A 12410-nucleotide genomic window follows, 5' to 3' on the forward strand; every position below is an offset into this window, starting at 1 on the left:
TTTTCCTTAGTTCAAACTTAGGTGACAGTTGAAGTGTAGTATTTTGATGAAAAGTCATATTAATTGCCGCCACCAAACATAAACGTATTAAATACGACGGCGTAATTAATAAATTCAGTTAAAATATTATTTGCGGTCAGACAATATAATTATTATAAAAACATTTCATAAAATACAACTGACGGAGTTGCGTTACTCTATATCAAAATACTACGCATCAAATCTGACCTGTAAAAAAACTCAGATTTTTCGCGGGTGATATTTTAGAAATACTTTAGTATGCGATGTAGTATTATAGTCACATTTTTGTATTATGCGAGCATCTCAGCTAGGTATAAATACATACATAATTTGTAGTGTGAGCATCTAAGTGACTGTGGTAAAACTATCAGGCCAAATCTTATGATCCCTTACTACAATAGAGATGTAAGAAAACCTTAGTATCCCTACAAAATTACTTTCGCCTCGTATCTAAGTGAATTAGTTTACAGCCTTCCGTTTCTGAGGGATGTAATTATATTTTTTATCCGTGTTCTAGTTTCTACCGTTGTTTTCCATTATCACGTTTTATATTTCACTTGCTATCTTTTGAGTGTTCAGCTTTATCTTTTCTTTTATCTTTTAAGTGCACCGATTATTTAAAATTCTTTATTTCATTTTCTAAGATTTCTTTTCCTTTTATTTACTGACTATCCTTTACTGGCCAACGTGGAAAACTCAAAGCTTAGCCCTCTACTCATTCCAGGAGAAAACTTTTCGTCAACAACGGGCCGGCAATACAATGGCTTAAATAAAATCAGTTTTTTTAGTTACTTATTTAATTAATCTGTCTTAGGAATCGAACCTGCGTCTTTAGTACTGAGTTCTATCACTACCACAAAAGTCATCAGTAGTAGGTAGTACATAAGTATATCACAGTTTTTTTTTTAACTTACAGCAATACCATAATCATGGCGTTTCTTTGAACACTCGAAGCAATTACACTACGGTTAAAATAATGGCCTCATTTCCATATGTATTGCAGTCTTTTCACGTACATACAGAACTACTTGCTGATTGTCTGTCTGTCTAAAGAATGTATCAAGATAGAAAACTTTAAGTTGAAATATAGCTTGATATGACTGACTGCTGACGTTGCTTGTGTACGACTACTGTACTTCTTATGAACCTTGAGCGACGAACGTTTTTGTTTTTCTCAGTACGCTCTTGAGTTGTCTAGGCGTAAAAAAAAATCAGTAGGCTCCTGAGTTACATAGTCTTTAGAACTGAACATCGTGTTCGGTTAGCACGTACCTAGCACATTTAATTTTGTCAGATCTGGAGTTTCCCTAAAACAGCATAAGAAGCAGGGTATTGAGTTTTTGTTGTGACGCTTCAAGGTAAACATAGGAGCTATTATTTCTTACTTACCAGAAAACGCATGTAAAACACGAATGAAATTGCACGTAAAGTCACATGTAAAACAAGTACAAACATAAATGTTAGCGTGACCATAAAACGAGTAGTTTCACACTTAAAGCGAGGCAATAAGCGTATTTAATTGCTCCTTTCGCTTGTCTGCAAGTAACTCGAAATATTTTTTCCAAGCAAATGATAAGAGTTTTAAAGTACTCCAGAAATTAGGTTTCTGTAAAAGTTTAGTAGGAAATTGCGAAGCGTTGTGTTACGTTGTTTCTTGTAGGGATAAAATTGCTTCATTTTTACGTAATTTTCCTTCAAGTTTTAAGTGGCAAGGTAGCTATTATTTCTTTTAGAACTTGGACACGCTCTTGCTTGTCTTGGTTAAGGTGAGCGTTGAAGGTAGATAATAACAGACTTGCTGCACCTATTGTGCTAGTACTAAGCTACTGGTATTACTTATAATGACATGGAAAATTAATCCAATGTAGCGTATTTTTGATTATTTTTGAATAGAAAATCTATCTAATCTAAGCAAAATTTCTAAGAAGACAAAACCCAGGCAGACGGAAATAATTTTACATTTAATGAGCTATATAATAGCTCTAAAGGCGTATATTTTTTTAAAAATGTTTTCCGGCTTAGATTTATAGGGAAGCCGAAAATAAATCGACTATTACAAAAAGGAAAAGAAAAGCCGACCACAGCCGAAGCCGATAAAGCTCACAAACATTGAACTGACGTGTGACCGTTGTGACATGGCTCTAACCTCAAAATGCACCGACGAACCGCAAGCCTGACGGTAGAAAATAAACGACTTCTTCTTTTTACAAGGTTTTGTCAAAAAATCTTTGCGAGCCGATGAGTAAACATTTTTGGACTGCTACGGAATGATTTGGTATTTTTTAATTTTGTATGCATATAAAAGACATCTCACAGATTTGATGCTAATAAAGTTTAACATGGATACCCGAAGATTTGATATTAAATTCGCTCCTTTATTTAAATTCTATTCCAATAGCTGGTTAGGTTAGGTTAGGTTAGGTTACCTGGCCGAATTTTGTTAGTTTTCTAGTTATAATTAAACAGAAAATTTAAAATTACGAGATACTTACTTAATTTTTACAGCCGACTTTGAAAAAGGGACGAAGGTTTTGAATTCATCGTCAAATTTTTATTATATCAATTTTACTAAAGCCCGTTTCAACTACCATCTTCATAAAGAACAGCAACGAAAAATACTGAAGAGATATCATTTTAACAAAAATATAACAACGTTCCTCTTCAAATTGCTTTGTGAATGCTGCACCAAGAATAAAAGCCGGAGCCGAAAAAATACTCTATCGTTTGAACAGGAAATATGATCAAAGGTTTAACCCAACCGGTGAAGTTTTATTCATATTTGTTAACAAACGGTTCATTGTTTGTTGCACTATATTTTGATTTTGAAACCTTTTTGTATAGAATATAAAACGAGCTTGAAATTGTGGAAATAGTACACGCTGTTTTGATCCGATTTTGTTTATTCGGTAGGCATTTAACTAGTGTTAGTCTAATAAAATTCTGTGCTAACAGAAAAAAATATTTTAGTTAATTCGGTTTTGATTATTTTGAGCAGTAATAATGATAGTATAATAAAATCCGTGTTATTAAATAGTTACTGCTAGGCAACGTAACTTATAAAAAAAACCCTATGACACAAGTTCTTCCACGTTTTCAAAGGGGTTATTTTCTTTCCAGACATCTTTATTCTACAAAATATTCAGCAACAGATAATCCAAATCGAAAGTCTCAATTATACAACGAGCTCTATTCCCTTCGAAAAAGCAATTTATCACCATAAAAATCAACAGGGAAGTCCGAAATACATCCATTTGGTAGCGTGACCATCGCGATAGAGGCGCACCAATAAATTAATGGACTTTTATATCTTGGCGCACTTAAAAAAATCGCTAACAAGCTGTTTTGTGTAAACCACTGTGCTTTATTGGATGTAGTTTGTGTTATCTGTAGTTCATGAATGATTCTATTTTGTTTTTATTTGAGCATGGTTATGTACCGTGAGGTTACTACGTACATACATATCATTACGATTGTTTTATTTGGTCGGGGAAAAAGATTTTTCGCATTATAGTATGTATGAACTTGTAATGAAATCTTTTCTCAACACAGAAAAGCTCTATATATGAAATAAATCCGCGTTTTGCCACTCATATTATTGTTAAGTTCCATAATGAAAACAAACTTCATCGAACGTATTATATGTAATTCAGAAACCAAACAAATGACAGAATAGAAACAACGTCACTTGTTCTGAAGCAAAAATTCACAATATTAATTTTATTAGCCATACTGTTTAGCGATCTTCGCGGTACAATTGAGACTTACGAAAGGAGGGACATTAGCTTTCGTCAAATATTTTTCTTAGTCTTTTAACTAGATTATATGTCTCTTAATCAAATTGCCATACATCTATCAGTTCTACACAATGATGATATTACTTCCGCCCACTACACTACTGACGATCAATACTCGTGAACAACCATTATGCACAACTGCCGGCTTACGTTCCAAATACATCATCAATCACTTCATTTAAACCATTAGTGTTATTAATTATTTCATATATTTTGGGTTTTGGTTAGTTTACTCTTGACTATCACTACATTACTAAATATTATAATATGTCATAATAAAATCCCCTCGCAACGTCTGTTTGTCCTCCGCATTGATCTCAAAATCTAATTACCGAATTTTCATGTACCTACTCTAAAACCTAAAATGTTAAGCCCAGAAATCAAAAAGGAATCATCACTCCAACACTGAACCCTTTTGTATATTAGGGATGGAGCTATAATTTCTTGATATTATTTATAGAACTTTGTAAGGATCGTATTGCCTAAATGGTGTTCTTTGATCTCTGCTTACCCCTTAGGCTAAAAGGCGTGATATTGTGTATGTATCATTTAAAAGTTAATTAATAAAATCTAGAAATTTATTAATTACAAAATGTCTTAAGACGTATAAACGTAAGTAACGATTTAAGCCAGATACCAGAATGAATCCTTACAATATTCCTAGCTCTTATAAATACGAGAGAATTCCTAGAAGTTTTCTACTAGATCTCAGTAAATGAAAAGTGGGAGATGCTGCGGCAAATTGCCTGGACAGATTACTGCGGTATTTACTGTAAATTCTAAGGCTCTAATATCTCTTACGTAGTATTAGATTATGTACTAGAGATTTCTAAGACGTACCTTCTGACCAGTGCCATTGCTTGCGTTGAAGTGTGTTTGTATGGAATGTCATTTCCAGGAGTACATAATGTATACTTATCACTTTGTGTCTTTTGGTTAGTAGCCCGATTCTCTACTACTATCAATTATCGACAACTGGCTAGCTATCGAGAAATTTTGTATGAAAACTTGATCAGCGGGCACCCTAAGAACTATTTTTGTAGTACAATTTAAATGTCAACTTTTCGATGCTCGATTGTAGTAAATCGCGTGACAGTAGTAAGACGGACAGTACTACTATTGACTATGATACTTGATTGATAATATTAATGGAGGTAATAAAAATATTAAGATTAATGATAATTTGAACTTTTGTAGCAATAATTATAAAAATATTATCAGTAGATCCACGTGTTAGATAAATGATAGCCTCTTTTATTTTATAGCAGTATCCACTATTTACTCTACTTAGCTACTCTATAGTCCAACAATTTAGAAGAGAGCCTTATATGCAAGCTTTGAGATTCATAATTTAGAACATCAGTAACTTATGTGGCTGATTTACTCTCTTTGATACAGTTACTTAGTTAAGATAACGCGTGCATTCCGAGACTCTCTACTAAATAATATATTATAGATATGGTCATAATCTCCTTGTCGCAAATAAAATATACATAAGCGTCGGTCACAAGCAAACTTTACGCCACAGAGAGACCTGCACAGTTGTCCGAAACTCCACAAATACGGAACGGATCTGCAACATTTGAGTGGTCACATCCGAACCGGATTAAGCTAGTTTCAAATCTGTGTGGTTTAGCGTCGCGTACGTCCACGGATCAAAATGTCCAACGACACATCAAAGTTTTAACTCGTGGGTTTGAAGCTATTGTGATGGTCTGCTTTGGGAGTTGGCGTATTCAGGATGATTGACAACGGACAGAGTTGTTTGTACATTCGTAACTGAGTACCTACAACTGGGATTCTGCTTATTATTTGACGGTACTAGGAATTTGGTGTTAGTAAATATAAATCTCTAACTTTATAAATTGTCTACCAAGTTCCAAACTAAGAACTTATAAATCCATACATTTTTACCTACGTTCGCCTGATGCTTCAGTCAAGTGGCATGTAATGTTTGAACTATAAATTGCAAAAACATGAATTTTATTATAAATGTAAAATATGTTTTCCTGTCTATAACACATTTTATGTTATTTTCTTTTACATACCAAAACATTTGTAAGATAAGGAAACAGTACCCAATATTGTTTAAAAAATATTGGCTACATTTGCCTTGAAGAAATTTCATGCAGCTTTGTTTCAAGCAAAATAAAAATACACACTATCTTTCCCAAAAATATGTAATGCAGAGGAAAACAAAAATAAATATTCATATAAAAAAATAAGTTTATTATTCGTTGTTTTGACTGAAACTAACGGTGCGAGGCTAACAACTTTATTGCTAGAGTTTCTTTGGCAAAGGGGTTTCTGTTTTCAAGGTTGCTACTGTATATTCGTAGACAGCGGGTAATATTGTACTCCTAGTTTGCAGTTTTGTTCTAAAATATAATAGAATATGAATACGGGAATTAATGCGAATTTAACCCTGACCGTTTCTTTTTAAAGACATCTCCCGCACTAAGCGACTTTTACAAACATACAAACAGCGGACACAAAGTACAACCACACCCGAAACAATAAATTGTGGATCGTATAAATATTTTTTTCCGTGTGGGAATTGAACCAACGGCCTCCCGAGGCAACGGTAGTGGCGTGGCGACCTAAACCACTGCGTCACGGAGGCAGTTGTTACTTTGTAGTCGCAGGCCGACTAGCAAACTGCGACTTCGGCCGGTATAATCTTTACCAAAACGTCAGGCATTCTAAGATAAAATAAGTTCTCGCGTAAATTCCCGTATTCTATTAAACATAGTACGCGAAAGTTTATAAGTTAAGAGTATGGAGTTTTAAAAGTTAAGACATGAAGATCTAATGACCTAGTTGCTGCAAGTCGAAGGATGCGGGTAATTGAATATAGTTAGTTGTGTAGAATAGATACATAAAAGCATAGAAGTAGTTTATATCTATGAGGTGCTTAAGGTGATAAGGGAGACATCTAGTATATAGATATATTATTATATTGATTGTGAAGGAGAACATCGTGATGAAACCTCGCATGACTAAAATGATATTAAACTCTTTTACCTGAGGGCATGCAACAAAGTCCCAAACTCACACGTGACCAGAGCGTTGTGGATCCAAAGCCTTATCTCTTCTCCATTTGGGAGTAGACCCCTGCCCGGAGGAGGAAACCCAGTGATAGTAGCGGGTAAAAAACTTACAAATAATTTAATCATAACTAAATTCACAACACTATGTTTGATGGTAGTAAAGTTCTAACTAAAAGGCCTATTCTTCATTCTAATACCACCAGACCTGCTATACAAAACAACACAAAACCTCCCTTTTAATAAAACAGACGAGATACAAAGTAGCGCAATAATACGTTGCACATTTAATTTGAATAATCGTCGCTGGAATATGCACGGTTCGTCATTGAATTAATCGTACAGTTACCCATCGAGTTTTATCGACAGACGCGACACCTATCGCTTATTGCCGTTATTAAATGGTAACGTGAATCGTTATTCAGTTATTGAACCGATTATTTAATTATTATTGGCGTAATAGAGCTTTTATGTGGCTATATTAACTGCTAGATACTGGTATTTGTAAGGAAAAATGGTTTTGCGAGTAATAGTCTAGTTTAGTTAAAAAAAAATTTAGATGGTTTGGTGGAACAATTGCAGTCCCCGAATTCAATACTCGGTTATCATGATGTTCATGATCTCCTCGTCATTGACCTGAAAGACTACTCGCATACAAGTGTAATTATTTCGCCCAAACCAAAAATTATATGGAAAAACGCAATATGCATGTCATAAACAAAAAATACTCGGAGCTTATATAAAAGGACAAAGCCATTTAAATGCATTTTACCTTGGAAAGCCTGACGCTTCGGCTCACATCGACTAGCTCATATTATGATAATTGATATGGCTGAAATAGTATCATTTTAAAACGCCATACAATCAGTACGAAAAAAACAGTTTCAATATTTTGTAATAGTTCTGCATTTGTACCTATATTCATTGTTACAGTGTGCAATTACATCAAGTCTATTAAAACAACAATAAAGATTTACCGCACCATAAGATTAAACGAGTTTTAAAACCGAAGCTACCATTTACGGGATTCAGTTGCCATGGCGTTCAACTACAAACAAAAACAAAGACAGCTTTTATTATCCCATAAAACCCGTGACATTGTATGAAATGTATTGAAAAAATGCCGAGTGTTCCAATACGTACCATAAAATGAATGTTATGACCCAAATAAGTATGCTTTGATGATCGCTTTATGGCCAAAATGCTATATTTTCTATGAGAAGTGGAGCGCTTAAAACCTTTTTGTTTTTAAGCTTGTCGCACACATTTTATTTCGATTCGCATGCATTTCACTATACGTTTGGAAGTTAATTGGGACAGTACAGCCGTGAGATCGTATTTCTTACAGCTTCTGCATTTTGTAAAATGATAAATCTTCTCAAATTTTAAAGAAATAATTGAGAACTTTAAGGTTCAAAAGAACAAACTGTACTTGTCGTTTTTGACCTAAACTTACGTAAATACGCGATAAATGAATTTTTGCCAAGTTGACGTATAACTCATCGCAACGATTGAAGTTACTCCGTTTCCAGACTTATTAGTGGTTATCTGTAGCAGAAAAATCCATAACTATTGAATGCCTCTAGTCTAGGTGATACTTCTCTTCTTTATAATATATTTGCGACTTTGTATGTATACTACGACCCTTATAAGTGTGGTTGTAAACGGTAAATAAGTTTAAGACGGAAGTAATGGATTCTTTTAGACTAAAGAACCACTTTGTCGCATAGGTCGGTAACTTTGTAAAATATACTTCAACAGCGAAGGTACCTACACAAAAGGCACGATTTTCTAAAATGGACGTTACATTATTTCCGCTTAAAAATACTTTATTGTTAACCATTTAAGTGGCAAATTATGAGTTTTAAAGGCAGATATTAGATATATTATACAACCATGCGTTTAATTTGTAAGCCAGCTGCAATTTTGCTTCATATGGTAAACTTTAATAATGTTTATTTTGTTCAGTGGTTCTAGACATTACATACGCGCATATTCTAGTATACTTAACAGTTGCTAAAGTACTTCATTACATGTTCTTCAAAGACAAATAATATCTCATTAGATAGTAGTATAAACAGCAGTAGTATGAAGCGTGGTGAATAAATAAACATGTTACAAAGTAAGCAACGTTGCAGTTAAACGTTTTGTGCTATATCGTTCCAGACTGCAGAACATTAATGCTGAGCTTGTTAGTTAGACTTAGGTTATGTTCACGGTAGACTTATGTTTGTGAAGTCACTGTAGCTATTTTACTATAGAACAGTGCATGAACTAAATTATTACCAAGAGATTAATTCTTTTAAAAATAGAAGTAACTAATTTTTATTTTATAAGTAAATAAAGGACGATATAGTATAGTACGCTTAAAAAAAAATCTAATCTTGATTCGAAACATAGAAGTTATTCTTATAAAATTATAGCTGACCCGCGCAACTTCGCTTGCGTCACATAAGAGAGAATGAGTCAAAATTTTCTCCGTTTTTATAACATGTTTTATTGCTACTCTGCTCCACACACACAACACTGAAAGAATTTTTCAAATCGGATCAGTAGTTCCTGAGATTAGCGCGTTCAAACAAACAAACAAACAAACTCTTCAGCTTTATAATATTAGTATAGATACAGTGCAACCTAAAACAGGTTTGTAGATATTCAAGTATGTAGTTAGAATATTTAATGAACCCGCAAAAAAATATTTTTAGCTAGCTTAATGGCAATCTAGTCTTGATATTTTACTAAGCTTATTTTCATAAGCTAAATAGAAAAAACGCATAAATAAATAACGCCAGCACTAAAAACTAACCTCGAGTCCATAGCTCGTATTGGTAGCGACGTGGTGTCTCAAAAAGGCAGTAACCATTTCGATAGCAGGCAGATTTCAATGCAGACGCACTCAAAAGCTAAACGTAACAAACATGTTAGTCACAATCTCTTTGCATGACGCAAACATAGCTTTGACGGGCTTAGAAATTTTTGTTTGTCTACTTGTATAGCGGGTAGCTAATTAGTTTCAGTGCAAGCGTTTATGGATCAGCATGTTTATCTCAACTTGCCTTTGGAATTAAAATGGATGTTTCAATAGACTCGTAGAAGGAAAATATGAGCGCCTAGTGTTTTTATTTTTATTGAAGCTTTCTTTGTTCTTTTACTGTTGTGTGCTGAGTTGATTGTGAAAATAAGTAGTATTAGATAAGCGGTTTGTACTGATGAGTAAAGTTCTGTGGTTTAATAAAATAGTTTTTTTTTGTAGTGATTTAACATGTAAGGTTTAAAGATACTTAATTTATGTGAAAATACTTTTGTTAAATTTATAGCACCAAATAATTCAACTTTATGTATACATATATGGGAGCAAATCATTACCGATTCGTTACAAAATTGTGCAGATATTAAAATTAAAAGCAAAATACCAAAGTTCAATGTCCGCATTTACAATGCAGAAACGTACATGTTTTTTGATAAACACATGAACCATCTTACCTAATCCTAGTTATTGGAAAAAGTAAAAACAATTTTACAGCAACTTTAGAATGTCTGTAGATATTGACCAATATTTATACCTACCTCACTCATATACTACTCTATGAAAATTTGTCGTCGTAACTAACTATTAAAAATCAATTAAAATTCTCTAGAAACTCATACATAACGTAGTCTAGGTACTAATGTTCGGATATTGAAAAATTCTCACGTGGTACCAGGTGGGATCCATTCTTAATGAAATTCCCGCAGCGAGACCGCATTGTTCATGGCTACAGGCAATTATGTTCAACATTGATTGAAAGTTGAGTGGAAAGAGAAAGAATATAAAATGGACATATTGACACACTATTATACGTTCACGTTTTGAGAATAAAAGTATAATAAGTACTTATCTTTTTAAAATTTCTCAAATCATGATTGATTTTCATTTCGGGTTTCTATTTAGTTGAGAAATCATTAATTGCCTCTACATCTTAAAATAACATTACGCTACATGCTATGAAACTGAAAAACAATATTTTGATCGCCAGAAAATGCATAGAAAACGTCTGTCAAATTCCTTTTAAAACAATTATGATGACAAAAGAAGGGATCCTTCGATGAAGAATAGAGTCGCAGTGAACAAAAATATTTCAAAGATTAAAAGAGCCTTTTAAAAGCCTCCAGTACTATAACGCCTACATCCCTCCCACCCATCAACATTCAGTCCACGTCAAACTTTCCTTTCCATCACTGACCGTTAGCGTTAAACCGATCACCAATAAATAACTAATTGGTGGTTTACATGGCGGTATAAACTCGTTAGCACAACATGTGAACCCACTGGCTCAAATAACTAAGTTACTGAGTACACTAAACCGATTCTATGGCGTACAGTGCAGCTCTGTATTGAATTATTGACGATAGTCTATCCTTTGAGTTAGGATAGTTTGAAAGATTAGTTATTGATAGTGTGAAGATAGACTGGAGTGCAAATGAAGTTACGAGATCAATAATAGTGCAAATATTCGACATGATAGAGAATTCAAGTATGTTTGATAATTAATTCAGTATGAAACGAAATTTCTTTAGTATCGTTCTTTGTCGCTTCTTCGATTCTTTTTTTCCAAGGTTTACTCCTAACAAAAGTGTATAAAAATATACTGTTTCAGGTAACCTTACTTTACGAATATCAGTTAAAGTAACTAAGAACGTAAGAAGTCTGTTTAAAAATTGTTCATTTATTCTTCGCGCATAATATAATTGTATATCAATTTAAATCTTGTTCGCGACAATTACAGATAAAAATTAAAACGATTTTATAAGTCTTACTTAATGATAATTAACTCTGATTAAGTTACCAAATAACCTTATTTAGTAAGTGTCCGTAAAATCATTATAAAAGCAAAATTAGTCTTCCAAAAGAGATAATTATTCGGTCAAAGAATCTACTTCTCATTTCTCCTAATTCCAACTAACTCGAAACATAATATGACATTACCATTTAACGCAAAACAAAACCCTTACCCATATCACTCTATATTAAAGAAAATTACAAACGTACATACATAACTACCGTATACCGAGATCCTTGTTAACCGGCCGGCCAGTTAGCCCGGATATTAGTCTAACACAATTAATCCGGGCAAGGTTTCACCCGGTTTACTGCACTATATACGGACCTCTAATTTTCCTTGATTAAGATCGTTAGTATTAGGTGGGTAATCAAGTCTTAATAAATTGCTATTAAGTTTTAACTTGCCGTTTCGGGATTGGGTTTTTAGAGATGTTTAGAAATGTTTTGTAAGATTCCTTTTGAACGCCTTTTGGGTTTGAATAAGCAGTTTAGGTTACGCAAACCTTGGCGCGGTTTTTCCATAGATGGGTGACCGCATAGTGGTATTTGAACAGGGCGTCTCCGTGCTTTGGAGAGCACTTAAAAAGTCCGTCCCAGTTGTTGTCAATTAAGATAATAGTCGTTAAGCCACATCAAAGGCCTTCGGGCGGCTTGAACAACTTTGACACTAGGTTGACCACTACCACCACCATACGACAAGAAGAAGAAGAAGAAGAAGTAGTTCAG

Source organism: Anticarsia gemmatalis, chromosome 18, assembly GCF_050436995.1.
Source record: "Anticarsia gemmatalis isolate Benzon Research Colony breed Stoneville strain chromosome 18, ilAntGemm2 primary, whole genome shotgun sequence".
Taxonomy (NCBI): Eukaryota; Metazoa; Arthropoda; class Insecta; order Lepidoptera; family Erebidae; genus Anticarsia; species Anticarsia gemmatalis.